The following is a 26,690-nucleotide window of genomic DNA, read 5'->3' on the forward strand; positions in this document are numbered from 1 at the left end:
TAAATAAATAAATAAATAAATAAATAAATAAATAAAAACAAGAAACATCAAATGTAGGAAGGGATGTGGAGAGAAAGGAACTCTTGTACACTGTTGGATGGGAATGCAAATTGGAGCAGCCACTGGGAAAAACTACATGGCTTTTCCTCAAAAGTTAAAAATAGAACTTACCATATGATCCAGCAATTCCACTACTGGGTATTTATTTAAAGAATACAAAAACACTAATTTGAAAAGACATATGCAGCCCTATGTCTTTGTGGAATTATTTACAATAGCCAAATTATGGAACGAGTCCAAGTTTCCATCCATAGATGAATAGACATATTTTATATGTTTAAAATAAACATATTTTATATGTTTATCATATTTTCATTATCATATTATATACTTCATATATATACACATATAATTGAATATTTTATGTGTTCATAAAATATGATAAACATATTTTAATGTTTATATTTCATTATCATATTATATACCTCACACATATATATATACACTTCATATATATATGTATACACACACACACATATACTGGAATATTAGCCATACAAAAGAATGAAATCTTGTCATTTACAGCATCATGAATGGATCAAGAGAGTATAATGCTAAGTGAAATAAGCCAATAAGAGAAAGACAAATATATGATATGTCTCATACGTGGAGTTTAAGAAACAAAACAAAGAAAGAAAAAAAAAGAGAGAAACTGAACACTAGACTCTTTTTTTTTTTTTTTTTTTTTTTTTATTTATGATAGGAACACAGTGAGAGAGAGAGGCAGAGACACAGGCAGAGGGAGAAGCAGGCTCCATGCACCGGGAGCCCGACGTGGGATTCGATCCCGGGTCTCCAGGATCGCGCCCTGGGCCAAAGGCAGGCGCCAAACCGCTGCGCCACCCAGGGATCCCTGAAAACTAGACTCTTAACTATAGAGATTAAACAATCTCTGATGGTTACCAGAGGGGAAATGGAGGAGGGGGTATGTGAAATAAGTGAAGAGGATTAAAAGTCTAGTTACCATGATGAGCACAGGGTAATATATAGAATATTGAATCTCTATATTGTACAACTATAACTAATATAACACTGTAGGTTAAAAATAGTCTAAAAAATGTCACTTTTGTTGCCATGATTCATTCTCAAGTGAGAATAGTGATCAATCTGGAAGGGTAAACAGACTTTAAATATTGCTTTATTTAGCAACTATGTTATATCTTCCAAACTGCATATCAGTTTGAAATAAAGTAGTTTATGTCATTGGTAAAACATCATATTGTGGTTGTGGTAGGCTAGATAATAACAATCCAAGGATGTTCCTGTCCTATCCTCAGAACCTGTGAATATGTTACATCATATGGCAAAGGAATTTTTCAGATATGGCTAAGTTAAAGGTCTTCAGATGGGGAGACTATCCTCCCAGTGGGTCCTAACTATAGTCACAAGTGGCCTTAAAACAAAATGGCAGGAGGGCCAATGAAAGAGAAGGCAATGTACCAATGGAAGCAGAGATTGGAGTCACGTGAGCAGGAGACAAAGAAGGCAGTGGTCTCCTGCATCTGGAAGAGTCAAGGGGCAGATTCTTTCCTGAAACCTCCAGAAGGAACCAAGGCTGCCAACATCTTGAGTTTAGCCCCTTTACACTCATTTTGGACTTCTGACCTCCAAAATTGTAATGTAAATCTTTGGATTGTTTGAAGCCACTGAATTTGGAAAGTAATTTGTTATGGTAACAATAGAAAACTAATTTAGAAAATAATATAATTTTATATCCACTTGGTAATTTGCAAACAGTTAACACATTCGTCTTCAAATGCAATCTCTGGCATTATACAAAATGGTTCTAACAAATTTATATTACTAATACTTAATAGTATTACAAGCACTAGTTTTGCTGATACAAAAAGTGTTTAGTACACAACTCCAAGGGCACCATTTATTGTTATTCTATAAATCCCATGCTCCCCGAAATTTTGTACTACAATATCTTTTCAGAGACTGATCATCCTTTCTTCACTCAGCGGATTTAATGTTTTAGCCTCCCAGATCCTCATACCAACTTTTGTATCTGTAGTTCCAGTTGCAAATGAAAAAAAAAAAAATCTAATTTACCTTGGATTAAATCATACGGTTATTTGTATCTATCATAAGTTGGAAGCCAGTGATTCAATGTGTTGACAAGAAATCTTGATTCTTGCGTTCCCTCCTCTCTTCTGTCCACAGTGACACCTGGATGCAAGTCAGGTCATCTTGTCTTCATAATATAGTTATCAATAATACTAAAAACTACATTTTTTTCTCTGTTCATGAACAGTACATAGAAAAGGGTGAGGGCTTCACGTACTAATATAATGAGTGGGAAATATCAGAGAGGGAGACAGAACATGAGAGACCTAACTCTGGGAAACGAGCAAGGGGTGGTGGAAAGGGAGGTGGGTGGGGGGTGGGGTGACTGGGTGACGGGCACTGAGGGGGGCACTTGATGGGATGAGCACTAGGTGTTATGCTATATGTTGGCAAATTAAACTCCAATAAAAATAAATAAATAAATAAATAAATAGTAAATAAATAAATAAAAAGTAAATAAATAAAGAAGTCTCCTTTGAGTTTGATTAAGTCAATTAAGGTTATATGTAACTCTTGAAACAAAGACTATCTTTAAAGAAATCATACATTGTGTTTGAATTAAACTTTGGTTCCTCGATCAAGTACTAGCAAAATGTCACAGACGTGATTATCACAGGCTCATCCGACTCTATCCCTGGAACTGGGGCTGCTACCTTTGAGCCATAGAAACTGCTTAGAGGAAGAGTGATTATCTGCTCAACATTTTTAAAATGTTATAAAGGCAATGGAGAGAAGAACTGGTTGTTGAAAACATAGATAATATGTCTCACTGAAATAAGTTCAAACTTCTCAAAAAATAAGATTTATTCAAAAAGCCATTTCTTATCCCTTTCCCACTATTCGCCCACCTAGAACCGAGAACAATTTATTTCATTTAAATTCTAACTCGTAACTCATCCCTGATTTTATACACCTATAAATTTCAGGTTCCTCATCTATAATAAAAACCCCCTTTTGCATGCACATGGAGACCAAATCCTTATTATATTGTCCTATGGAGAATCTGGTTATGGGAAACAGGCACCAGGATGCCCTATAAGTAAATAATTGTAAGAATAAATAAATACAAACATAATTTTGAAAAGGAAAGGTGAAGAGCTGTGGGTCAAAGTTAATATGTAATGGATATGTTGAAAATTGTTTGGTCAGTTGACAAATATATTTTTCTCACTGTGCTGCCCTCTGAGGAAGAATTGGGAAGGCAATTGAAGGCCAAGCAACTGAAGATAGGATTGAAGCAAGAAACCCAAATAGTGATTTCATTTTTTTATTGTTTCCTCCAAGCAGTAGGAAAAAGATCCAGGTGTTCTGAGAGCAAGTGGGGCTTTGGTGAACCAAACTCACTTTTGAGAGTGGAGATATTTTCTCTATGTCCCCTTATTCCTTGTTTTCTTCTATCCTAATCTCAGCAACTTTAAGGATTAGGGGAAAGAACAAGGTCTGTACCCAAGGAGGATTGAAGGCCGCACACACTCAACGGCTATTAGGTATACTCTTGTATTAAACGTAGCTTCCTGATGAGCTCTTGTTAAACTGGATGCCTAAGTCATAGAAACCTAGTGGCTCTCTAACCTGATGCCATTTTTTTTTTTGTGATGTCAGTTATATTTTTGGTGGATGAAGTTAAAGTCTGTGGCTAGGAAAGCAGAGAAGGCTCCCCAAATCATGCTTGTTGAATATCTGTGGTACAGTGAACACTGTGGCCCAGGCTATCCCCATCAGCATCTGGGCTCTTCATGAGAAAGTGGAAATATTTTTTTTTTTTGGAGGGTGGGGGTGGGTGGAGGAGGTGGTATGGTGGCAACGTGGAATTTATTTCCAACTCCACTATTTTAAGTTAAGCCAGAGATGCTGGCTCTTTGGGAATCCTTGACTTACAGAATTTCCCCTAATGCCACAGCCTGGCCGACTGATTTTTTTTTTTTTTTTTTTTTTAGCTAAATTATCCCCATCCTGCTATAGCTGTTTTAGCTTCAGTAGCAGGTATTCCAAACTGAAAGCGGACATGGTCATTCTGCTCCAGGGACAGAACTCGGGCTCCAGGGTGGATGTAGATTAAGGACACCCTTTTGGGGAGTCATGGCTGTGGAAATAGAACATGTAGTGTCTGGGACAGTTATTAGTTATACTTGGCAAATGTCTGTCCTCAGATGAGACCAACTGAGACCGAGTTACTGAGTGTGTCTCTGTTTCTGAGGGGAAGGCAATAACTACAAGTCAGATGTATGGTTTTTACCAAAGATAACTTCTGTGTCTCCAGGTTGGGGAGGCCAACCTGCATGGAGTGTACCCATGGTTCTGTTGTCAAGTCTGATGCATAGATAATAATCAGGGTGAAAGGAGTAGGAGGACGTAAGGGTTATATTATGGAAATTCAGAATTCTGGGGATCCCTGGGTGGCTCTGCGGTGTAGTGCCTACTTTCAGTCCAGGGCATGATCCTGGGGTCCTGGGATCAAGTCCCACATCAGGCTCCTTGCATGGAGCCTGCTCCTCCCTCTGCCTGTGTCTTTGCCTCTCTCTCTGTGTGTCTCTCATGAGTAAATAAAATCTTAAAAAAAAAATCAGAATTCTGCCCTGATCGTCTCTGGCCATGATCATTCTTTCTCTCAATGGCAACCCCAGGTCATCCTGGTTGGCACACCTTCAGGATGGCAGCCTGAGCAAACAAGGACCTAGAGAATTCACACCTATTTCTGATTAAGTTATACAAAAATAATAAGTGTCCTTCTTGCACCAGATCTTCCTGGATAAAATCTGGGTGAAATTAAGAGATGATTGGGAAAAAAAAAAAAAGCAGAACAAAACAAAAGTAAGTGTATAGTTACTGAAATAGGACAGGCTTATTTTATGAAGCTGAAGAAAGAAGAAAAAAGCATATACCTGATAAGGGACTTCCTTAAATCCTGGATAGTGCAGGGAATTTTGGGGGGGGGCATAGTAATGATCATTATTTTAAAGAATTTCCCTGGAAGTTTTCTCTGAAAGGATAATCCCCAGATGTTGCTCTCCCAAACAGTTGCAGGAAAGTTCGAGTCTGCGACTGGCATCTCTCTCTCTGGAGAGCTCTGACTCTAAGGCAGAAAGTGGTCCCAACTCCTACACTTTTCATGCACAAAAGATCCATATGTTGCTGATACCTCCAAACTTAGTCATTCTGTGAGACAGATGAGTGGGTGCCATGGACAAGCAAGCCAGATTGTACTGACCCCCCTCAAGCAGTGCCTCTGTATCCACAGACTAGATTCTGTTATCCACACTACACTGGTGCATCTACGCCTTCCCAGTTGGAAAGCTACTATGGGATGCCACTGGCAACTTGCACTTTTTGACTAATGTATGCCCTATTTGGGAGGCCTCTATACTTGTCTCTAGGGGTACTATATTTGCTTCATGATTGCATTTCATTTTTTTATGTATTTCTAAAGTTTTTATTATTGAAATATAGTTGACATACACTGTTATATAAGTTTTGGGTGAACAATATAGTGATTTGACAATTCTAGATGTTTTGAACCACAATAAATGTAGTCATGATCCATCACCATACAATGCTATTACAATTATTATTGACTACACTCCCTATGCAGTGTTTTTCATCTCCATGGCTTCTTTATTTTATAACTAGAAGTTTAATCCCCATCACTGAGCCAGCCGGGTACCCTAGTCTTTAATCCCCCCCCTTTTTTTTAAGATTTTATCTATTTATTTGAGAGAGAATGAGTGAGAGAGAAGGAAAATGAGAAGGGGAAGGAACAGAGGGAGCAGCAGAATCCCCACTGAGTGGGGAGCTGGGGGGGCTGGATCTCAGGACTCTAAGATCCTGACCTGAGCCAAAGGAGGACAATTAACTGACTGAGCCACCCAGGCACCCTCAATCCATTTTTTGTTTATTTTTCTGTGTGATGTAAGAAAGTGGGCCAATTTCATACTTTTTCATGTAGCCATGCAGTTTTCCCAGCACGATTTGTTGAAGGGATTGTCTTTCCTCCCTTGTATATGCTTGTCTCCTTTGTTGTAGATTAATTGACTATATTATGGTGGGTTTATGTCTGGTTTCTCTCTCTCTCTCTCTCTCTCTCTCTCTCTCGTTTCTTCTTCTTCTTTTTTTTTTTTTTTGAGAGAAAGAGAGTTGGGGAGGGGTAGAGGGAGGGAGACTCTTCAGCAGGCTCCACACCCAGCAAAGAGCCAGATATGGGGTTTGATCTCTCAACCCGGAGACATGATCTGAGCCAAAACCAACACTCAATCACTTACCTGGCTGAGCCAATTGGGCACCCAACTGGTTTCTCTCTTTTGTTCTATGGATCAATGTGTCTTTTTTTTTTTTTTTTTTTTTTTTTGGCAGCACCATACTATTTTGAATATAGCTTTGTAGTATATCTTGAAATCTGTCACAGTGCCTTCTAGACTTGTTCTTCTTTTTTTAGATTGCTTTGGTTACTTGGGATCTTTTGTGATTCCATACAAATCTTAGGATTATTTGTCTAGCTCTGTGAAAAATACTATTGGTATTTTATTAAGGATTACATTGCATCTGTAGATTGCTTTGGGGGTATGGAAATTTTAAAAGTATTAATTCTTCCAGTCCATTAGAATGATATAAATTTCCATTTGTTTATTTTGACTTCAATTTATTTTACCAATATCTTATAGCTTTCAGAGTACATGTCTTTCATATCCTTGGTTAAATTAATTCCTAGGTATTTGATTATTTATGGAGCAATTGCAAATGGGTTTATTTTCTCAATTTCTATTTCTACTACTTTGTTAGTAGTGTACAGAATCACAACAGATTTCTATATATTAATCTTATATCCTGAAACTTCACTGATTCATTTATTAGTTCTAATAGTTTTTGGTGGAGTCTTTAGGGTTTTATACATATAGCATCATCTTATATACAAATAGGATAGCTTTACTTTGTCCTTACAAAGTAAGACATTTTTTTTTTACCTTTTTTTTCTCTTGTTTACTGTAGCTAAGACTTCAGCTACTATGTTGAATAAAAGTGGTGATAGTGGAAATCCTTGTTACTGACTTTAGAGGAAAGGTTTTCAGTTTTTCACCATTGAATATGATGTCGACTGTGGGTTTTTCACATAAGGCCTTTATTATATTGAGGTATATTTCCTGTAACCTCACTTTGTGGAGAGTTTTTATCATGAACAGATACTGTAATTTTTGTCAAATGTTTTTTTTCTACAACTAATAAGATGATAAAATGGTTTTTATCCTTCCTCTTGTTAATGTGATATATCACACTGATTGATTTGTGAATATTAAGCCACCCCACAACTCTGGAAAAATCTCAGTTACATAATGTATGATCCATTTATTAAGTGTCACACACACACACACACACACACACATGCACACACAGATACATCTATCTGTTGGAAAGGCTGATATCTTAGACCCTTGACAGTTTCAAATTCAACAGATCTTACTAAACGCCAGTTGGATAATTTAGAAATCAGCAATATTTTAAAAATATCACCCATTCTACACTTCTTTAGCTGTATCTTGTCCATTGCTACAAGTTGTGGTGCTATAATTCTAGCCTAAGATTTGGAAATTCTTGACACAACTACATTTTAAAATGATCAAAGTTAAAAAAATAAAAATAAATAAAATGATCAAAGTTAATCAGTACAGGGAAACATAAGGGGGTTTATACCTTTCAAATGGTCTTTAAATAGGTTTCATTAAAATTTATTTATTTATTTGAGACACACACACACAGAGAGAGAGAGAGGCAGAGACACAGGCAGAGGGAGAAGCAGACTCCACACAGGGAACCTGACCTGGGACTTGATCTCGGGTCTCCAGGACCAGGCCCTGGGCTGAAGGCTGTGCTAAACTGCTCAGCCACCCCGGCTGCCCAAAATCATGTATTTGAATAACACTTTTATACCTTTTATGAAATTTTGACTTTTATGGGCATAGATAACTTTCATTTATATAAATCCTCTTGAATAAGGATCTCCAAAGCACTGTCATAAGCACTATCTGAACAGTATTTTTAAAAGTATCTTTGGCATCATAATACTATTAAAAAGACATTTTGTTGGTGATTTCAAGATGAAAGATGTGTAAAATTTCAATGAATTATTATTTTAACAATATTTTTTTTACTTTGAGAATAATTTTTGAGGTTAAATTTCAATGAATTATTATTTTAACAATATTTTTTTTTACTTTGAGAATAATTTTTGAGGTTAAATTTTGACTTCAGTGTACTTATATTAGATGTAAAAATATATTATTTATAGATACCTTACAGTTTTTTTTATCTTTGGCTACTTTCTGAGAGCAGAAAAATAATGACACTCATGGCAGCTAGTTTGTAAACTGCCAGGCATTAGCTGAAAAATAAAATATTAGTCAATACTAGCAACATTAAGTCTACTAGTTACTAGACTTAGTAACATTAACTTGGGTCAGAGACTGGAAATTAAAGAAGAAAGATTGCATCAATTGAATTCTATATCATTTCATTTGATGCAGAAAAAATATGAAAACATTTTAACAAATTCCCTTTATAGCTGTCTTTGTTTTTCTATTTAAATTTATCACTAGAAATAGGTAACTGTTTCGTATTACTAGAACACTGTTGAATAAAAATACTGGAACCAAATACTCATATAAAATATTCTTCCTTGTTTTCTTCTATTCAACAAGGTTGCTTATATCAATATGTGACTGACCGCCCATTGATTTTAGTCATCGTTATGAAATGAATATTTGTATCCTTCCCAGATTTCTATGTTGAAGCCCCAATGCCCATTGTGATATGTTGGCCCTGCAATAGGGTTAAAAGAAGGAAAGAGACCAGAACTTTCTCTCTCTTCATATGGGCACAAAGATATTATGGGGAAAAAAAAAGAAAAACTGAGAGATGACAGGTGCCTACAAGCCAAGAGAAGAGGCCTCTGAATGAAATCTACCTTGCTACCATCTTGACCTTGGATTTCCAGCTTCCAGAACAGTGAGAAATAAATTGCTATCATTTAAGACACTAAGTCTATGGTATTTTGTTATGACATTTCAAGCAGACTAAGACAATCATCTTTTGCCATGATCTCATATTCTGCAATATTTTCCTCTACAATGATGACATCTTTTCCAATTAAGAGCAGAATCAGCTCACAATATCTGGGCAAATATTTTTAAATGGATGGTATTTATTATTAAATCAGCTTGCATTACTTTGCTCAGATCATAAAATTTATTTATTTATTTATTTATTTATTTATTTATTTATTTATTTATTTTTGAGAGAGCCACTCAGACTATAAAGTTAGTAATTTAATGCCAAAATTGATTCATAGTTCTGATAATTTTGTGGAACTGAATTTATCCTCACTATTGAGGAAATATTTCTTTAGTGTCCTTGCCTCATGCTTTGAAATAGCAAGGTTCTAAAATTATGGCAGCTATAATTTTTTTGGAGATGTTTCCAGATATTTAATTCTTTGTTGTAGTTAATGTTGTTAAAACAAAGAAACAAACAATAAAGAACCATAAATTCATGAAAGCAGGAGTGTTTTGTTTCATTTTTGCTTTTCCACTGTCTTGCTTTCATTAATTAACATTTCTTTCATGTTTGTTTATTTGTTAAGGAGCCTGTCATTTATTCTAGTTATTTTTGAGATGTTTAAATTCTTCTTTGGCTATCTTTACACTAAGGAAACGGCCGATGGTGGCCATTGGGTTTGCATCCTTCATGGGGCCATACATGGGCTTTTATTCACCTAGAGATGCTCACTGAATGATTGGATATAATAAATTCATCCTTGTGAAAATGGGTTTCTCAAGTTATAGTTGTCTTTTTACAGAGTACTCTGAAGAAGAAACATGTGCTTATTGATTTATTTTTTATTTTTTTTATATTTATTTATTTATTTATTTATTTATTTATTTATTTATTTATGATAGTCACAGAGAGAGAGAGAGAGAGGCAGAGACACAGGCAGAGGGAGAAGCAGGCTCCATGCACCGGGAGCCCGACGTGGGATTCGATCCCGGGTCTCCAGGATCGCGCCCTGGGCCAAAGGCAGGCGCCAAACCGCTGCGCCACCCAGGGATCCCTGCTTATTGATTTTTAACTAAATATTGTATCATAACAGAGTTAGTATGTTTTGATGTGACTAAAACCATTACCCAAATAAAACTATTGGTGTCTAGCAATAGAGAACAAATAATTATGAAACATTTTAATGCATTATCTTGCTAAGTATAAAACACTATGCTCTTTAAATTACAAATTTTGAAGATAAAATTTTGGATTTTTTCATACTTATATTAGTTTCATTTATCCTCATTTTAAAATAAATAAAATGACTAATATTTCAGTCACTTCCATCATAATTCATTTTAGAACTTACATATATCATCATTCTTTTTAAATTTGGACATATGAATTTCTCTAGCTTGGGCAGAAATTAATTTTTGTCACACTTTGGCTTCAAACTGCTGTCAGACTATTCAATAATAGATAAACAAGGTTTAGGGTTGTCAGTCAGTCATTCCATACTGTGAATTTATTACACATAAAATATGTGTCTTCCCTATTTTAAAGGATATATAGATTTAGTTATGTATGTTTAAATTCATTAAAATGCTGTAGACAAAAGGAAATTATCAGTATAATCCAGTTTTTGACATCTTTACCACATACAACCACACTGATTTAGATTTATACACTTTTCTTTTTTTTTTTAATTAATTTTTATTGGTGTTCAATTTACCAACATACAGAAAAACACCCAGTGCTCATCCCGTCAAGTGTCCACCTCAGTGCCCGTCACCCATTCCCCTCCAACACCCGCCCTCCTCCCCTTCCACCACCCCTAGTTCGTTTCCCCGAGTTAGGAGTCTTTATGTTCTGTCTCCCTTCCTGATATTTCCCAACATTTCTTTTCCCTTCCTTTATATTCCCTTTCACTATTATTCATATTCCCCAAATGAATGAGAACATACACTGCTTGTCCTTCTCCGATTGACTTACTTCACTCAGCATAATACCCTCCAGTTCCATCCACGTTGAAGCAAATGGTGGGTATTTGTCGTTTTTAATTGCTGAGTAATATTCCATTGTATACATAAACCACATCTTCTTTATCCATTCATCTTTCGATGGACACTGAGGCTCCTTCCACAGTTTGGCTATTGTGGCCATTGCTGATAGAAACATCGGGGTACAGGTGTCCCGACGATTTATACACTTTTCAAAGAATAAAAAGCTTGAGTTAAGCCATGATCATTTACAGTGTTTTTATTCTATTTTGGAATAGGTACTTTGCTATTAACACTAAAGAAATAGTACAACAGAGTAGATGTAAATCTAACATAGGCCTCTTATCATGGTTATTATCTCAGAGAATATGTCTTTCCTATGAAGCCTGAGACAAAAAAAAATTCTAGATGACTGTAAATTAAGTAAATTTATTAATAAATGTAAATGGACTCTACAGCAATTACAGACTTGCCACCAACTACACACCCTTAAAAGGAGAGCACTGATCATTGAGGGAATATAGGCATACATATGTGAGGATAAAGAAATTAAGAATTTTGTCACTGGTTCTGAGCTGTGGGTAAATGTGGGAAACTATGAATATACGATTACTAGGAAGAATGTGACTACTGGGCCTAACAAATCTCAAAATCATCTAGCAAATGTTTCTTTCCAGAGTTTCACCTTCCTGGACCAATATTGCCACAGAAGCCAAATTGCACTACACAGAAGTGTATAGCATGATAGAGGAGTTTCAGATAGCCAATGCAGAAGGGTCTGAAGGATTTAGGTTCCATCTTGAAACTATGCTTCTGACAAGACTTCAACATAAGGGACAATAGTTATGAACTGATTCTATATTTTGAGTCTTTTCTGATAAACACACTGAAGAGAGTTTTCAAGTTCTGAAGCCAAAAGTCAAGATAGCACATACTCACTCCACTGTAAGACTGTCTATCAACAGGCCCAAAACTTCCTTCAAGAAAATACAGGAGAACCCTCATCAAATTAATATTAAAAAAAAAGAGCCATATAAGGTTACAGAAGATATATCAGAAAATGAAGACATACCGCATGGAAACAATAGCTTAACATTTCAAAATAATCTCAAAAGAAAGCACTTAACATGAACAGAAAACATTGTAAGAGGTATAGATAGCCAAAATTCACACACTTGTCATACCTAGAGTGATCAAGTAGACAGAAAGTAATAAGATTAGATAACACCTGAAAAACTTAATTATTAAATACATGTGAAACCCTAAAACCACAATAATGAAAATGTACTTTCTTTTTATGTGCTATGAGGCATTCAGAAAATTTAACCACATATTAAGTAATAAATAAAGATTCAATATGTTTTTTTAAAGAAAGCCTTTTCTGAATATAGTTAAAAAATAAACATTAATGGCAATAAAAAGTATCTTTCATGGGAGATTTATAAAAAAATACCCCTCCTCCTTAAGTAATTCCACTACCAAGTATTTACCCCTCCAAAAAAACACAGTAATTTAAAAAAGCTATGTATATATATATATACCCCTATGTTTATTGCAGTAGTATTTATAATAGCCAAGATATGGAGGCAACCCAAGTGTCCATCCATAAGTGAATCATTAAAGGAGATATGGTATATATATGTGTAATACATGTATATAGTGAGTGTGTGTATGTATATACACACATACATATAATAATTAAATACATGGAATATTACTCAGTTATTAAAAAATAATGATGTCTTGTTATTTACAACAACATGGATGGATCTAAGAGGATATAAAGTTATGCCAAGTGAAATAGGTCAGCGAGAGAAAGACAAATGCCATATAATTTAATTCATATTAAAGATTTAAGAAACAAAGTAAACAAATTAACCAAAAAGAGACAAAGAAAAAGTCTCTTAAATACAGAGAACAGATTGATGGTTATAAGAGAGGAAGTGGTTGGGGGGATGGGTGAAATAGGTGAAGGGGATTAAGAGTACACGGATTTTGATGAGTACTGAGAAATGTATAGAATTATTGAATCATTATATTGTACACCTGAAGTGAATACAATGGTGTATGTTAACTATACTTCCATTAAAAAAAATACTAATGAAGATCCTTTGGTCACATGGAAGTAAAAAATAAAGTTACATTCTTTCTATGAAACCATGTAAGGAAAAGGCCTGTAAGCATCTGTGAGATATAAAGTGTGTTCTGACATTGACCAAATCTATTCCTCTATTTCCTTTCATCACTGTTGTCAGTCTTCACCATTATGTAAATAAAGCTGTGTTCTTTTACCAATTTTCTCTAAAACTTCATAAGATAGGGCAGCCCTAGTGGCTCAGTGGTTTAGCGCTGCCTTCAGCAGAGGGTGTGATCCTAAAGACCCAAGATCCAGTCCCATGTGGGGCTAGCTGCAGGGGAGCTTCTCCCTCTGCCTGTGTCTCTGCCTCTCTCTCTCTCTCTCTCTCTCTGTTTCCCATGAATAGATAAATAAAATCTTTAAAAAATTAGTAAGAAATAAATTAATTAAAAAATAAAGCTTCATAAGATATTTTGGAGAATATACTGAAGTTACAATCGGATGCTTCATGCTGTATTTTAATAAAATATCTTTATTTTCCTTATTATTTTTTTCTGAATTTCAAATCTAAACCTGAAAAAATGAGTAATTATTTGAGAAACATTGGTTAAATTTGCAATATTAAAATTATATGGGGTATTGATAATAACAGTATGACTGGTAATAAATTAGCACCTATGACCTCATATAATGGGCTGAGTACCGTGTTAAGCACATGATATGTTTCATCTTAAATCCTACAATTCTGAGGTAGGCTATTTTTATTCCCATTTAATAATGACCAATATGAGACTTCAGTTAAGTAATTTCATCGAGGTTACAGAGTAAGCAGTATATTCAGAATTATAATCCAAATTTACACTGTTCTAAATAAAAACTGTTTAAAGTTGAGCACTACATTTAACATGAATTTCAATACTTTTTAATCCAATCATTGGTATTTTATAACAGATATAAGAATAATACTTCTGAAGATTGTTTTTGCAGTCCCCTTACAAAAATCCTTCTTAACATCCAGAATTATAAATCAGGGTTTAGTCTTTCATCTTATATTCTTTCATGCATTCTTTCACCCATTGCTTTTGTGGTTATATGTGCAAGATTGCATAGAGTATGCCATAGAATGGAGATGTATTTACATTTTATTTAGGCTATTTATCTATTTCCCTAAGAGTATTTACAGAGAAATGGTGTGGCTGGTTAACTCTTCAGATGGACTCCATGATCCCCCTAATGGTGTCCATACTCCGTGTGATCACCTCCCCTTTTATGTAGGTGGGAAACATATGTGACTTGATTATAACCAAGAGAATACAGCAACTATGACTGAAAGCACTTGACTAAATGTGCATGATTACATGATTACATTATGTAAGGTTGTAGCACCGATCTTGCTGAAATCTTTCTTTCCCTTGCTGACTTTGAGGAAGCAAGCAGACATCTTGGGGATCCTCATAAGGCAAGGAATGAGTATTACCTAGGAGGTGAGGGCAGCTTCAACCTGACAACTAGGAAGGAACTGATAATCTCAGCCTACTATTTCAAGGAAATGAATTTTCCCAGCAACCTGAATGAGTATAGAAAAACAATCCTCGTTGAGCATCACAATGAGAATCTACTTTCTAATAATGCCATGACTGCAGCCTTGCAAGAGAACAGTTAAGCCTTTCCTAAAAGTCTCCCAAGCAGAAACTATGAGCTAATAAATCTGTCTTGTCTGAGCAGTCATGTTTGTGGTAACTTGATACACAGCAATAGAAAACTAAAACAAGTGGGAATACTAAAATCTTTACCTGAACACTGTAGAGATTAGCTAAATATGTGTTATGAAACACTTTGTAAGTGACAGAGCGATACAAAATTAGGTTCTGACCACTGTGTGTGTAGATATTCAAAATTTCCATTTAATCTAAAGTGATAAAAACTAAACTATACAAGTTGAGTGCTACAATTTAGAAATAGTAGTAATAATAACAATAGCAAGATACCATGTAAATTGGATGAAAAACAATTATTTACATGTTGAAGAACATCAGCAAAATGTTGCATGAGATAAACTCAAAGAGAATTACACCTAGTTACACCACAGGCAAACTATAGAAAGTTGAAACAGGGAGAGAATCTTGAAAGGAGCAAGAGAGAAGCATGTGGAAGAGATCCTTAATAGAATCAACAACTTCTGTTCATCAGAAACCCTGGAAGCCAGAAGGCAGTCAGGTGACATATTCAAAGTGCTGAAAGACAAAACTGTCCATATGAAATTTTGTATCCAGTAACAATCCTTCAAAATAAAGGCAAAATTAAGACATGCTATGAGAGACAAAAAAAAAACTGAGAGAGAAGCTCTTGTTGGCCAAAGTGGTCTATATCAATAATCCTTAGACATAAATGAAAGGACACTAGACTGTAATTCAAACCAACACAAAGCAATGAAGACCACGAGCAAAGGAACTACACATATAAATATATGTGGCAGTTTAAATGTGTTTTTCCTCCTAATTTAAAATGCAACCTGCATAAAGCAATAATATGAACCTGTCTTGAAAGGCATGTAACGTATAAAGCTATCATTTGCATGATGATACTAGCAGAAAGCTGGGGAGGGAAAAGAGCCATAGAGGAGTGAATCTTTCAGACCCTATCAAAATTAAATTGGTACTAACCTGAACTAGATTATTATAAAATATATTTATACTATATTTGATATTTATAATTTATATAAAGATATTATTATGAAATATAAATACATAATAATTATAATCCCCAGAGAAATCACTAAGAAAATATAATTCAAAAACAATAAAATAAGAAAAATGACAAAGGCACTAAAATAATACATTAGGAAGGATTGATTTAACACAAAAGGCACAGAAATGGAGAAATAGGAGGGAAAAAGACAGTGTAGAAAGCCAGTAGCCAGTCCACAGATTTGAGTTCTTCCTTTCATTACTTTAAATGAAAATGAATTCAACTGTTCAATTAAAAGGTGTTGAAATTAAAATAGACAGTGAATGCTAAAGTGTATGATGTTTCCTTTGGGGTAATGAAAATATTCTTGTATTAGACAGTGATGATGACTTTACAACTTGGTGGATATGCTGAAAACTACCTAATTTTTAAAAAGCATCTAAAATGAGCAAAATGATAGATTCTGCAGAACAATCCCATGACTTGTCGATGTTTAATCCTAAATTTAATCAAAATTTCCTGAATTTTAGAATGTTGTAGAATAATCTATTTTCTTCTTTATTTTTTCTTTCTTTTCCTTTTTTTTTTAATTTTAGAGAGGGAGGGGGTTGGGGCAGAGGGAGTGGGAGAGAGAGAATCTTAAGCAGGCTCCCCAAACAGCATAGACCCCAACTAGGGGCTCCATCTCACAATTCTGAGCTCATGAACTGAGCTGAAATCAGAAGTCGAACTTATCCACCCAGGTGCCTCTAGAATACTCTATTTTCATCAAAAGTGAAGTTGGCTTTGTCACTATTAGGCTTAACACGCTTCAGTAATTGTCCATCATCTTTATTTATTTATTTATTTTTTACAGATTTCATTTATTTATTCATGAGAGACACACAGAGAGAGGCAGAGACATAGGCAGATGAAGAAGCAGGCTCCCTTGGGGAAGCCCGATGCAGGACTCCATCCTGGGACTCTGGGATCATTCAAAGTCAGATGCCCAATCACTGAGCCACCCAGGTATCCCTTGTCCATTGTCTTTAATTGAATGTTGTAACATCTTGACTCTTAGTCTGGGGATGTTCAAAATGGTAAACTTATTTTTTTTTTCTGTGCAGAAGGTGAAATTATGGTGACTTATCATATTTGAAGTCATCTATTTCTATAGTGCTTCTATAATTTGGGGTGAATCTTGTAAATGATTTTTAAGCTTCTAAGATTTTAAAAACAACCCAAAAAGTACTGGTAATGCAATATGAGTGGTAGAGACAAGGGTGACCAGAGCCTCAGTCAGCTCCATAGTAGGTCTGATCTCCATAGAAAGCCTGGATTCCAATCAAAACTAGGTTAACTATAGCATCAGATGTTGTGCGTGTTACCGAAGACAGATTGCTTTGGAACCTATCAATAAACAAGTAAGGGACAAAGTAAAATTACAAGCTAAATTTTCAAAAGAAAATACTGGTCAAAAACAACAATCATTTCTTGATTAAGTATTTAAAATACTTATCTGTTACAATAACGTGAAGTTCAATCGTTGGAGCACAATGACTGTGTTTATGAAGGTGGTTTCTGGGATTCGGCCAATAATAGATTTCTAGATATATTATGTTACATGGATGTGTTCACTTTATAAATAAACTTACTAAACTGTGTACACTTAGGATATGCACACTTCATATATATTATACTTCCATATAAAGTTTCCTTAGAGATGTGAATTTGAAAAATCTATTATGTTATTGATAAATTATTCCTTTTAATTATGTAAAATGCTTATTGCATTTTGTAATAGATTAATGAAGAATATATGTACGTCCATATGCACGTATGTATTCATCCATTATTCCATTCATCCACTTATGTAAATATTTCCTATTCCCCTTCTCATCACATCATATCGGTAGGCACATGTTTTTTACATGATTTTTGCAAGCAATGTTTATCTTGATTACTTAATTAAAATGATGTTTATAAGCTTTCTCCACCCTAACGTTAATATTTTTCCCTTTCTGTTCTCGATTTGTTAGAAACGCATAACTGAATCCAGTCCAAACTCAAGGGCAGGGTGTTGAGCTTCATCTTCTGAAGAGAGTAGTAGGAAAATTATAATAATCATATGTTAAAATCATCCCTGTAATTTATGAATTTGGGGAAAGAATTTAAAGTCATGCAAGAGCTCTGTTTCTCCTTAAATGTTTTATTCACTATTTTGAGAATTCATCAATGCCTGCAGCAAGTATTTTATTACTGTGGTGTTCTCACAGAAATTATTGCAGGGTTTTCATTTCATTGTCTTGTAATCTGAGAGTAGGGCCTATATAATATCAATTATTTGGCATTTACTTAAAAACTTCTTTTTGACCAAGTACATTGCACATTTTTTTTTCAGTAATTATCTTATATAGTCTTAAAGGAGTTTATATTCTTTCATTTTTTAACATAGACTACTCTATATACATTAGACGGGGTTCACTAAAATGTTTTCATCAAATCTTCCAAATCCTTGCAATTATTTTTTCTCCTTGATGTATTGGTTTCTAGGCAAGTTGTATTAAAGTCTCCTAGTCTACTGGAATTAATACAATAGTCCTCAAATATTTGTCAATATTCACATCATAAGATTCAAAGATATTTTAAATTGCATGTAAGACAAAATTGTTACAACTGTAATGTTTTCTTTTGGTTCACTTAATGTTTATCTCTTAATTTTTAAAAGCTAATATTCATATTTCTGTAAATGGCTCTTGCTTAGATAGTATTTTGCCTATTTTACCTATGAATCACTTCAAATTATTTTAAATAAACATACACATTTATAATAAATAAACACAAATGATTACTTTTTAAAAGGTTTATTTATTTATTTTAGAGATACAGAGAGAGAGAGTACCAAGTGGGGAGGGGGAGAGGTAGAGAGAGAGAGTTAAGCGAACTATGCACTGACCATGAAACCTGACGCAGAGCTCGACTTCAGGACCCTGAGATCATAACCTGAGCTGAAACCAAGAGTTGGAAGCTTAACTGATTGAGCCACCCAAGTGCCCTGAATCATTTTAATTTTAGTTTCTTGGTGCTACTTTTAAAATAATTAGGTATATGCAAATAAATATTTTTTTAAAAAATCCAAAATAATGGGACTTTGGTTTTTTAATAGATTTATTTTAATCTACAAGTAATTTTGTGATTTCTGATATTATAATTTAAGAGTTGGGCATGAAGGATAAAAACTTTCAGCTTGGTCCCTTGGGGGGACAGCTATGTTCAATGAGTCTCAGAGTCTGTCCTGAAGGGCCTGTTGCAATCTCACACTCTTTCTGGCACAGCACGAATACGACCAGCTACGTAATTCCTAGAATTATGACCCTAGGATCATGACCTGAGCTGAAGACAGATGCTTAACTGACTGAACCACCCAGGCGCTCCTATTTGATAGTTTTATGGTATGCATTTGCAGCTGGCATGTAAAAGTTTATCAGTGTAAACATAACTAAAAAGTATTCTTCTGATGCTTATTTATAAATATGTGCTATTTAATCTTTTTGTTTAATTAGCTAGAATATCCATATTTACTAAAATGAATTATATTTTGTACCTACTCCAAAATTTATTTCCCTTTTTGTATTAATATTAATAGTATTATCAGAATAATAACAAAATAGGAGATTTTAGTTTATTATTTTTCTCTTTTGTCTTTTCTTTTTTCTTTTTAAATTTTTTTTTATTTTGCTCTTAATAACATCCACAGATATTTTTGTTTAATCAACAAGATACTTACAGTCTTAGAACACATATAAAAAATCTATATTTTAGATTTGTAGTTTATTTTATATTTATCTAATATCATGCAATATGGTTTTAGTTTACATTATATATTTGTTATTTCAACACGATGAATAGACAAATGTACATGAAAGGCTGGATGTTCATATACAGGGCAAAAGAGCTAAATTATAATTGCAAGAGTGCCTAGAACTGAGATCACTGGGCAAACTAGAGTATTTTTTAGAATTACTTCTAAATCTCATAGAGTTTGAATAAAACTGCAAATTCTCTAACTATAATTACCTTTTATTTAAAACTACAATCATTGACCCCTGCATTCCAAAAATATGTAAACCTTAACCATGCAAAGACACATACTTTAGACTTTCAGTCATTCTCTCCCCAAACATACATAGCATGGCAGTCTTCACATATATCGGGAAACGGATATATCAGAGCTTTCAAGAAAGCCTCAATATCAGAAGAGATAAAAAGAAAATGGATAAAAGAAAGAAACTGATAAGTTAGTTCATAGGATAAAAAATGTACTCCCCTAAAGGAAAAATTTTAAGCAGGATGCACATGCATTTGTGCGTAAAGGCAATACAGGTATTCTCATGCAATGAATCCAGTAAGATATGTATGGAAATTGCACTTGGAAAGATTTGGGGATAAAACAAAGAATGGGGAATTTGACTTGCATTCATTTGACTTGAAATTTCCCTTTGTTTCTGGGACATTTGTGGGAAAGTCTGTAAAAAATAAAAGAACAATTTGCCTGATACTACAATTAAAACATTAGAAATTAATATGGATAAGCTCTATTTGAACCTCAGTCTTATTTATGAATTGAGTGACCTGGATTACACCAAAGCATTCCTCTGAATGTAAGTCTTCTAATTTCTTAGGTCACAGTGATAATAGTATACAAAAATAAAGATTAAAATAATGTAAATTAAAAAAACTGGGACATTGGATGATGTTACTTAATAATTATTGATAATCAGTCATTATTTTGACATATAACTGATATGAGTCAATGGATTTATACCCATCACTACCAGCTACTCTTAAAATGTTTATATTGGTACTTTATACTACATGTTAGCTGTTTTTTTTTTTTTTTAAGAAAGCTATTTTTAGTATGTTTCAATTAACCCAAACTTCAAAATTTACTTTCTATTAAGTTAGCTTTTAAGGTGCTATAAATTCATTTTCAATACTTATTTCATTTTTAAATAAGTGTATTGAGAATATTTGAAATTGACCTTGGTGTTTAGAGATTATATATAAATTATGAGTTTGAAATAGGTCTAAATTTATATTAAAACCAGAATATATAGTGCGGTGTGTATTTAAAAATAAAATCATTTTTAAATAGTTAAGTTGTTTTTTCATTACAGTAAATTATGTCTAGTTGCTGAAATTGTAAACTGGGACAATTTGTTGATAATGTTTGCTATTTCTTAAATGCCTTTATGCTTAAAACTTTGGTTTCTAATTGGCAAAAATAATTTATTATTTTAATATTTTTTTATGAAATCATTAATTTGCACTCTTGGAAGTTTGATTTGAGAGCAAAGATCAGGAAAATATTAGCTTTCATATTAATTGTACATAATGCAAACCGGAAATTTTGTTTATGGATGACGTTCTTGGTCGTAATTACATTTGTAATTTCTATATCACCACCAAGTGTAAAGACAGTGTAAATTTATAGACAACTTTTAAGGACAACTGCTTGAATATTTTGAACGTTTCAATGAGAGATATTTATTACTAAATATTGTCTTTCTTTTTTTAAATCTATGCAATGGCCCCTTTAAAATCTGTCCCCTCTTGCTGGTTAGTGGAATCTGAATGGATATATACTTTTAAAAAATAAAATATTTCTCTATTTCTCAGATTGTCAGTCAGTAGTTCCTGAATTTTATGGACTTGCTTTTCAAAAATGCACATTAGTATGGAATTTTCTCTTTTAACATGAGAAATGATGGTGACTAAAAGCCAAGGTAGTAGCCTATTATTTCAGGGAATAAAGAAAACTTAGAGTGCCTGGGTGGCTCAGTTGGTTAAGCATCTGCCTTCTGCTCAGGTCATGATCCCAGGGTCCTGAGATGAAGCCCAACTAGGACTTTCTACTCAGCAAGGGAATCTGCTTCTCCCTCATTCTCTGTTCCCCCTCCTCATCCCCCTTGTTCATGCTCTCTCTCTCAAATAAATAAAATATTTAAAAAAAGAGAGAAAACTTAAAGAATAGAAGCTGCCAATTAGAAACATAAAAACTTGACTACAAATTTTAACCATGATTATTGATTGAACTGTTGTCAAATATTATGGAAATAATCACCATTTTGATCATATATTGAACCTCATGTTTCTGTGCACCAAAAAAGCAAGGCTTCTTAACCTTTTTCTAGTTATCCATACTTTTATTGTTTAATACCTTTTAAAAATTATAAATATCAGGCAATTTATCTAGGGTAGAAAATAGATATCAAGTCAGCAATATTATAAGGGCAATTATTTACTGTATACATATATATGTACATGTACATGTATTACTATATACATATATATTATTTTGTAAAAAATATTTTGTGTTTGTTGATATTTCTCTTTTTTTGTTTTGTTTGTTGATATTTCTTATTCTATAATTTTATTGATTGTTCTTTAAGGATTGTTCTTTTTTTTCTCCAGAAACAGGATTGTTCTTTTAATGCTTGTTCTTTCTTACTCTGCTTATTACTGATTATTTCCTTTTAATTTCATAGTATTTATCTTGCTTTTCCTTACTTTTTAAGAAAGATTTTATTTATTTACTCATGAGAGACAGAGAGAACGAGAGGCAGAGACACAGAGAGAGGGAGAAGCAGGCTCTTTGAGGGGAGCCGGATGTGGGACTCTATCCCAGGTTTCCAGGATCAGCCCTGGGTTGAAGGTGGCGCTAAACCACTGAGCCACCTGGGCTGCCCTCTTTTCCTAACTTTTTAAGATAGGGATATTGCCTTGCAAATAAGAATGAATTGTCAGGCAGTCCAAGATATGGTAAAAAAATATATATATATTTCACCGAAGAAAGAAACACACAACCAGATCACTAACAGTGTTTGGGTTCCCTGTCATCCTTCTACCCTGCAGCACATGTAAGAAATATGGCAAAGATAAATGTCAGACTCAGGAGAGAGGCTCTACCTTTGGGATGAAGGACTGTTTTGACTGCCTAATTAGAGTTAAATGGAAAATGTTTTCACTTTTCTACTAATGGGTAGACCTTTCTGAGGAATATTTCTTACAGATTCCCAAAAAGCCTTATCCAATCAACACCTAATTCCTGGCAGTAGCCATCTTGGTGCTGAAATACTTCTTTTCATTGGCTTGCCTTTTCCACACTTGACTCAGTTTGGTCCTCATGCTTTCTCTCACCTCACATTCTCTTACAAAATAAAATCTAGACATTTGCTTCAGGTTCTGCTTTCTGCCTAGGCTAGGTCAGAGAGGCTCACTTATTTTTCACAGTGATAACCAACAAGCATGATATAGGAAAGAACAATTGTAGTGCCACCCATAAGCATAGACATAAAAACAAAATTACTAGAGAAATTATTAGCAAGCTAATCAGACTTTATAGCCAAGTGGCAACTAGAAAAAAAAAAAGATATTATTGACTAAAGATAGTCAACAAAGTTGTATTTATACCAGGGATGCAAGTGGGAATTTACTTTAGAAAGTGAGTCAATATAATTACAACAAATATACAAAGTCATAGATTAAAAATGTGCAATTATCTTATAAACAAAGTAAATGATAGAATTCTATATCCATATTTGATAAGCACATATTTGAAGTGAGAATTAAAATAATGAATTTTATCTAATAAGTGGTAAACTATATTCTCACATCAATATATGTCTTGATAAATATTTTATCAGGTTGAGATATGTCTTCAACTTTGTTTTTTTCCTTCAAATACATCTTGTAATACTATATCACACACTTAAAGCTAATATTGCACTGTATGTTAACTAACAAGAAATTAAATAAAAATAAATAAACAAGCGAAATTTCCAGCAAAAGAAAAAAATGTATCCATGGATTAAAAAAAGCTCAATAACTCAATGTTACATTGATGATATTTCTCCTAAAGTTTATCTATAGATTTCAAAGTTATCCAAATCAAAATCTCAGAAGCATATTTTGTGGAGGTTGTCAAACTGATTTTAAAATTTATGTAGAAATACAAATAAGTAAAATACGATAAACATGATAAAGAAACACAAATTCGAAGAAATATCTCCACCTTCTAACCAGATTTATATAAATATTTATTTCATTTTAGAGAGAGAGAGGGAGAGCAAGTAGGGGGAAGATGCAAATCCCCAGGCAGACTCCCCACTAGGTGAGAGCTCTACACTGGGCTCTATTTCATGACACATAAGATCATAACCTAAGCCAAACTAAGAGTCAGAGGCTTAACCTATTCAGCCACTAAGCTGGCCTTCCACCAAAACACCAAATGTATTAAAAATATATAAGAAAAAAGACTTTGGAGAATTAACAATAGTATCAATGGAACAGAATAAATAGTTGGAAAAAAATTATGCATACACAGAAAATTGATTCATATTAAAATAACATTGCAGAGTAGTTGAGAAAATATTATCTTTTAAATAACTGGCACATACATACACAGTATAAGTTCCAGTAGACTACAGACTTATCTAATACAGAAAAAAGTAATAAATTTCTAAAGAATAATTAACGAATTGATGGAGCTGATTTCTAAATAGAGATCAAAAACATTAAATGCAAAGGAAGAAATAATGAATTTGGCTAAGAAAACAATGGCATATTTGGCTAACAATTAAGTCTGTTTATCAAAGAACATCATAGGTATAGAAATTTCTGCACAGACTATCACCATAAAAGTGTTCATACTCAAAACACAAGACCTCCTACAAATAAATAAGAAAAAGGAAATAATATGTGCAAAATCTTGAACTCTCACCTCAAAAGAAAGGAAATCTAAGTGGCCAATGAACATATGGAAAAGTTGGAAATTCAACAATATTTAGGGAAATGCAAACTGAAATCACAATGGGATATAACTACTGTCTGTAAAAAATTAGAAGTCTAACAATTGCAACAAAAACTCTCATTCTTTAATTGAAATACAATTAACATGAGATGGTTACATTGGTTTCAAGTGTACAGCATAGCAATTTGACAATTCTATACGCTGGTCAATATTTACCACAATAAGTAGAGGCATCATCTGTCACCGCACAATGTTACTACCATATTGTTGACTATAGCTCCTATATTCTCATCTTCATCTAGTTTGTGCCTTTTAATCCCAAACTAGAACTCTCATATATTCTTGGTGAGAATATAAGCTTGAATGACTATTCTGTATTTATTTTATTCTATTAAAGAAATCAGTACCCTATAACCTAGAGATTCTACTCCTATGCTATGCAATTGTCACACACACACACACACTCCAGATCATATTTTAAAACATTTATTGTGAGATTCCTTGCTATGACCACAGTTTGATAAGAACACAAATATTAAAGAACCTATACATAAGTAAATACATTGTGATTATATGCATCCAAGAGAACAGTACAGAATACCAAACATTAATGACGTTAATGAAAATAGAGCTACCCCTAAAAACCTTGGTGACTCTTAGAACCATATTACTAAAGGAAAGCTGTCAGTCCAGGGGACATTAAATGAATGAACGAATCATTTGTATAATGTTTATAACAGACAAAACAAACTATATTGTTAAGGATTGTACATGAGTGCTAAACTGAAACAAAAATTAAGAAATTAATTTCCATAAATTTCATTTAAGATTAACCTTTAGAAGATGGGAGAGTTTGGGTCAGGAAGTTGCATGCAGGGTCCTACTGAATGTGCTGGCAATATTTTACTTTTTTTTTAAGATTTTATTTATTCATTCATGAGAGACACAAATAGATAGAGAGAGAGAGAGAGAGAGAGAGAGAGAGAGGCAGAGACAGAGGCAGAGGGAGAAGCAAGCCCCATGCAGGGAGCTGGATGTGGGACTTGATCCCAGGACTCCAGGATCATGCCCTGAGCCAAAGGCAGACCCTCAACCACTGAACCACTCAGACGTCCCAATATTTTACTTCTTGATGAATGCAGGCATTGCATGAGTTTATGTCATGTAAAATTCTATATTGTTCATTTGTGATTTGTAATTTTTCTGTTTTTATAGTTCACAGAAAAAAAATCTTTAAATTTTCTTGACCTTTTTTCTTATTATCAAAATGAGTTGCTACCCTTTTCGACTGTATTCTTTGTTATACGGGTGGCATATTTACCTTCCAAAACTGACGTTGTAATATTACATTTTGATAACCGATTCCCAATAAAAGTGAGAGGATAAGGCAAAAGCAAAATAAATGTAAATTATTATTAATTATCTTAGAGATACTCTGTTACATTTTATTTTCACTTGTAAAGTTTGGGTAATAATGATATAATTTATGGAGTTGGTACCCTACAAAGGATTTAATAAATCTTTACGTGATGGCATGGTGAAAAGGAGGCAATTTAAAACATTTGTACATGAAAATGACTCCTTCAGAGTCTCTCACCTGTTTCTTAGCTGAAGCTATTTAGAATGAACTGATTGAATATGAACTTTTCACCTCAAATCATTGGCCTGCAGTAATATTGATCTTGTATATGCTTCACAGAGAAAGCTAAAGTTGTAACTACCTTACCATCCTCTAAAATCTTCAACTCAGATCATTGTCCAAAAATCAGCATCAGAATTGATGCAGCATCCACACCAATTCTGCATTTTAACAAGAGCTACAGGTCATTTATATGAACATTAAAATTTCTTAAGGACTGATCTACAGTACTCTAAAGATACATACTTAGTGATCTGAAAATATAAAATATTATATCCCGTGTTATTAGAGGTTACATAAATGTCAAAGCAAGTTGAACATAAAAGCTAATAACATTTTTGCAGT

Source organism: Vulpes vulpes, chromosome 4, assembly GCF_048418805.1.
Source record: "Vulpes vulpes isolate BD-2025 chromosome 4, VulVul3, whole genome shotgun sequence".
NCBI classification, from domain to species: Eukaryota; Metazoa; Chordata; class Mammalia; order Carnivora; family Canidae; genus Vulpes; species Vulpes vulpes.